Genomic DNA, 6,175 nt, shown 5'->3' with positions numbered 1-6,175 from the left:
TCTATATTACTTGGAATCTAATTAAAAAAAAATTAGATTACAAGTAATATAGATTCCACCTACAACTAGCTGTCATGTCGGACGCTATTCACACCACAGCGTCCGGCAGGCAGAGGTAGTTCCACCTCCGTCCACTATAGCCTCAGTGGCGCCGGCTTGATTTTCTCAGGCTATCGGGGGTTAATCTAGCTGGAGATCAGGTTGGATGTTTGGTCACGCCCACGGTCTTTAAATAGTCGTGCTGGCCTATGGGCGTTGCCGATTATAGTTTGTGTTTCATACCAAGTGGTTTCGGTCTGGAGTGGAGGTGTTGGAGAGAGAGATTTGTTTCTGGTGGCGTATGATCCATGTTACCTTTTCACCTTCCCATATTTGTGTTTTGTTGTGCCCTGTTCACATTACTGTATAGTCCTGTGCGTATGCTGCGCAATGCAGTTTAAGTTCTCCCTGTCTGTCATTATTGTGTGGGGCTTTGGTGGTTTGTCTCCTCACAGGGTGGAGGGTTAAGCTTAGGGCTGAGCAGGAGATAAGGAAAGGTTGGAGGCTCAGGCATTTGCACCATCAGCAAAAACCCTGGGTTGAGGGTCAGACAGGGTTTCCCCTAGTTAAAGGGACACCACAGGGGCCCCGGGTATTTCAGCCTTAGTTGACCTAAGCCCCGTGTGGCATTATAATCGGCCTACATTTTTCAGGAGTCCATGGATTCCGTAACCCGCCAGTTGGCGGTGCTGTCCTTACAGGTCTCCGAGTTGAAAGGGGCAGTTCAGCAGCAGGGCCTGGTAGTAGCGAAGGTGCAAACGGCATCTGCAGGTATCGGTGCAGAGCAGAAGATCCCGCTGCCAGAACGATTCTCAGGGGAACGCAGCAAATTTGTCATATTTCGGGAGGCCTGCAAGTTATACTTCCGCATGCGCCCTATCTCCTCAGGTAATGAGGCCCAGCGGGTGGGTCTGGTGTTATCATTACTGAGTGGTGACCCCCAAGCATGGGCATTTTCCTTACCAGCTGACTCTGCTACATTTCATTCTGTCGATAATGTTTTTTCTGCACTCGGGCTCATTTATGATGATCCTGACAGATTGGCTCTAGCGGAATCTAAAATCCACGCCCTCCGCCAGGGGGAGCGCTTGGCGGAGGACTATTGTTCGGAATTTCGCCGTTGGGCAGTAGACACACAGTGGAATGACCCAGCGCTGCGGAGCCAGTTTATTCATGGGGTATCAGGGAACGTTAAACAGGCCCTCCTGATGTATGAGACTCCTGCATCGTTGGAGTCTGCCATGAGTTTGGTTATACGTATTGATCGCCATTTGCGTCAGGGGGCACAGGAGATGCTACCCCTGGTGGAAAGCAGAGGTGCAAGTGTGGTTGCTGCAGGTGAGCCCACTGAACCTATGCAAATTGCGGGGGTGTCACAGGTCAAGCGTCGCGTCCCTGGGTTCACGAAGCCCAGAGCATGTTTTTACTGTGGTAAAAGAAATCATTATGTTAACGTTTGTCCTGTGCTACTGAAGAGGGTCACACCGGCGGAAAACTGTTAAGCTCAGAGGGTATGGAGGAGGCCCAACTGAGCGTATGCATATCCTCCATGATGGTATCTCAATGTGTGCTCCCTGCCAAGGTTATTATCGCGGGCAGAGAGCTACCAATATCAGTGTTTGTGGATAGCGGTTCCGCCACCAATCTCATAGATGAGGAGTTTGCACGCACTGCCGGGTTTAAGATCGAAAAACTCCCTCATCCTATTCAGGTGGTTACCATTAATGCCGCTCCCCTCCCACAAGGGGAGATTACGGAGTTTGTGGCTGAGGTAAAACTCCACATTGGGGTCCTACATTCTGAGTGGGTTACATGTAGGGTCCTCCGTAACCTCCCAGCACAAATGGTCCTGGGTTTTCCATGGTTGTCCAGGCACAACCCGGTGATTGATTGGAAAACTCAGGACATAGTCCAATGGAGTGGTTTCTGCCAGGACAATTGCTTGGCCACATGTGTGTCCGCCGTGACGCCCAGCCTTCCGGAGGCTTTGCAGGATTTCGCGGATGTATTCTTGCTCAGAACTGCCTCCACATCGAGCCTATGACTGTGTGATTAGGTTAAAACCCGGGGCCAAATTACCTAAGGCCAGGATGTTTAATATTTCTGGTCCAGAGACACAAGCCCTGAAAGACTACATCGCGGAGAGTCTGAGCACAGGACACATCCGGCCTTCGTCCTCGCCTGTAGCAGCGGTGTTTTTCTTCATTAAGAAGAAAGATGGGGGGGGGGGTTACGCCAATGTCTGGATTTCCGGGAGTTAAACCAGATTACGATCCGTGATCCCTACCCGATGCCTTTGATCCCTGATTTGTTCAACCAGGTGGCGGGGGCGAAGTGGTTTTCCAAGCTTGACCTCAGGGGGGCGTATAAGCTCATAAGAGTCCGTCAGGGGGATGAGTGGAAGACGGCGTTTAACACTCCTGAGGGTCATTTTGAGAGCCTGGTTATGCCATTTGGGTTGACAACCGCGCCTGCTGTTTTCCAACATTTTATTAATGATGTATTTGCTCATGTCCTGGGGAAATTTGTGATTGTATACCTGGATGATATCCTCATTTATTCGCGCGACCGGGACACTCATTTAGAGCATTTCAGGCAGGTGTTACAGTTGCTCCGGGAGAATAAGCTCTATGCTAAGCTGGAAAATGCTTATTTTTTGTTCAGGAGTTGCCTTTTTTGGGATATATTGTGTCCGCTGCAGGGTTTAAAATGGACACCGCGAAGGTGCAAGCGGTGCTGCAATGGGAAAGGCCTGATAATCTGAAAGCGCTCCAGCGGTTCCTTGGGTTTGCTAATTATTATAGGAAATTTATAAAACACGTTTCTACTATAGCCAAACCGCTCACGGACATGACAAAAAAAGGTACCGATCTGGCTAGCTGGTCTGAGGTGGCGATATGTGCATTTGAGCGTCTGAAGAACAGTTTTGCTTCAGCCCCCATTCTGGTGCAACCGGACGTGTCTAAACCTTTTGTGGTGGAGGTTGATGCATCTGAGGTGGGAGTGGGGGCAGTACTGTCACAAGGCTCGTCCTTGAACGATATGCATCCATGCGCCTACTTCTCCAAGAAGCTGTCGCCGGCCGAACGGAATTATGATATCGGCAACAGGGAGTTGTTGGCCATCAAATTGGCTTTTGAGGAATGGCGACACTTCTTGGAGGGGGCGGCTCACCAGGTCACAGTCATCACCGACCATAAGAACCTGCTCTATCTGGAGTCGGCCAAGCGTCTGTCTCCTAGGCAGGCTCGCTGGGCATTGTTTTTTACATGTTTCAATTTTCTGGTGACTTACTGTCCCGGGGCTAAAATCACCAAGGCGGATGCCTTGTCTAGGTGTTTTCCGGGGGGGAGAACCTCGGGAAGAGCCGGTACCCATCCTCCAGGAAGGTGTAGTGGTCTCGGCTCTCACGACTGAGGTAGAGGCGGAGATTGCTGAGAATCAAGAGGAGGTACTGCCAGGACTTCCCACCAACAAATCATTTGTACCCCTTCATCTTCGTCTTAAGGTGTTGAGGGAACACCACGACTCAGTACTGGCTGGTCATCCAGGGGTTAAGGGCACCTTAGAGCTGGTATCGCGTCGTTTCTGGTGGCCCAAAATCCGGCAGGACGTGGTCTCGTACGTGGCAGCTTGCATCACGTGCGCTAGTGCCAAGTCGCCCCGAGCCCGTCCTGCTGGCACGCTACAACCTCTGGGGGTACCTAATAGGCCATGGACAGAAATCTCCATGGATTTTATCACTGACTTGCCATCCTCGGCGGGGAACACGGTCATCCTGGTGGTGGTTGACCGATTTTCAAAGATGGTGCATTTTGTGTCGTTGCCTTCCTTGCCCAATGCAAAGACGTTGGCTCAGGTGTTTGTGCAGGAGGTGGTCAGACTCCACGGAGTTCCGTCGGACATAGTATCTGATAGGGGAACTCAATTTATGGCGAGGTTTTGGAAAGCTTTTTGCTCACGTTTGGGGATCAAGTTGTCACATTCATCGGCGTTTCATCCACAGTCAAATGGTCAAACTGAGCGCATGAACCAAAATCTGGAGCAGTATTTACGATGCTTTGTGTCCGACAACCAAGAGGAGTGGTCTACTTTCCTTCCTCTGGCCGAGTTCGCTTTAAATAATCACCGCCAAGAGTCATCGGGAGAGTCTCCGTTCTTTTGTGTTTACGGTCAACATCCTCAATTTTGTACCTTACGTCAGGGTGACTTGGGGGGGGCGTCCCGGAGGAGGACCAGCTAGGAGCTCAATTATCATCGGTCTGGAGGAGGGTGAAACAGCGATTGTTGAGCATGAGTGCGAGGTACAAACGGGTGGCTGACAGTAGACGCATGCCAGGTCCGGACCTGTGTGTGGGTGAATGGGTGTGGTTAGCGACTAAAAACATAAAACTCAAAATTCCATCTTTAAAATTGGGTCCAAGGTTTATTGGGCCTTTTAAGATTGCTGCCATCATTAACCCAGTTGCTTATCGGTTGGAACTTCCTGCGGTATACAAGATACACAACGTGTTTCACAGGACTTTATTGAAAAAGGTGGTAGGCTCTGTGGACACGATGCCGATGCCACCTCCGGTCATGGTGGATGGCGATTTAGAGTTTGAGGTCTCCAAGGTAGTGGACTCGAGTAGTGCGCCGTACTCTTCAGTATTTGGTACACTGGCGGGGGTATGGTCCAGAGGAGAGGTCTTGGGTACCAGCCTCGGACTTACATGCGGATCGGCTGGTCAGTTCTTTTCACCATCGTCATCCGGACAAGCCAGGTCCTATGAGTCTTGAGGGCCCTGGGGTCCCTCGTAGAAGACGGGGTACTGTCATGTCAGACGCTATTCACACCACAGCATCCGGCAGGCAGAGGTAGTTTCACCTCCGTCCACTTGTCTTGTCGCACGCTATTCACACCACAGCGTCTGGCAGGCAGAGATAGTTCCGCCTCCGTCCACTATAGCCTCAGTGGCGTCGGCTTGATTTTCTCAGGCTATCGGGGTTTAATCTAGCTGGAGATCAGGTTGGATGTTTGGTCACGCCCACGGTCTTTAAATAGTCGTGCTGGCCTATGGGCGTCGCCGATTATAGCTTGTTTCATACCAAGTGGTTCCGGTCTGGAGTGGAGGTGTTGGAGAGAGATTCGTATCTGGTGGCGTATGATCCGTTGTTACCTTTTCACCTTCAAATAGGTGCAGTTTAAGTTCTCCCTGTCTGTCATTATTGTGTGGGGCTTTGGTGGTTTGTCTCCTCACTGGGTGGAGGGTTAAGCTTAGGGCTGAGCAGGAGATAAGGAAAGGTTGGAGGCTCAGGCATTTGCACCATCAGCAAAAACCCTGGGTTGAGGGTCAGACAGGGTTTCCCCCTAGTTAAAGGGACACCACAGGGGCCCCGGCTTTTCAGCCTTAGTTGACCTAAGCCCCGCGTGACACTAGCCTCCCAACAGTTTGGAGAGGTGTGCATGTGTTTTTAATCAATGATAATTGATTGAAGGGTGGAACCTTTTTTTCCCGTCAGCTGACGCTCTCTCTCCCATCATTCACCGCTCTGCCTCTGGCACAGCGGGTGCGCGATGACGTCATCACGCTCTATGTGCCAGGCAGAGCAGGAGACAGGAGCCAGGAGCAGCGCTGGCACGAGGAGATCAGTGTGAGTACTGGACTATGGTGCCTTTCTGGGGGGGGCTGTATACCATGCTGGGCTGTATACCATGCTGGGCTGTATACCGTGCAGGGCTGTATACCATGCAGGGCTGTATACCATGATGGGCTGTGCTATATACCATGGTGGTACTGTGCTATATACCATAGTGGGCTGTGTTATATACCATGTGGGGCTGGGCTGTATACCATGGTGGGCTGTATACCATGATGGGCTGTGCTATATACCATGGTGGTACTGTGCTATTTACCATAGTGGGCTGTGTTATATACCATGTGGGGCTGGGCTATTTACTATGTGGCTGTGTTATATAACATGGCGGGTACATTTTACATTATATTCTATGGGGGAGGCTTTGTTATATAATATGGGGGGCTACATTATATTCTATTTGGGGCTACATTATATTCTATGAGGGGCTATATTATATTTATTATATTCTATGAGGGCTGATTGCATCATACTCTATGAGGGGGGGCTACATTATACT

Source organism: Dendrobates tinctorius, unplaced genomic scaffold (genome assembly GCF_039654945.1).
Source record: "Dendrobates tinctorius isolate UK_male_01 unplaced genomic scaffold, ASM3965494v1 ptg000155l, whole genome shotgun sequence".
Taxonomy (NCBI): domain Eukaryota; kingdom Metazoa; phylum Chordata; class Amphibia; order Anura; family Dendrobatidae; genus Dendrobates; species Dendrobates tinctorius.
The sequence above is the reverse complement of the archived record's forward strand: the minus strand, read 5'-3'. Positions refer to the sequence as shown.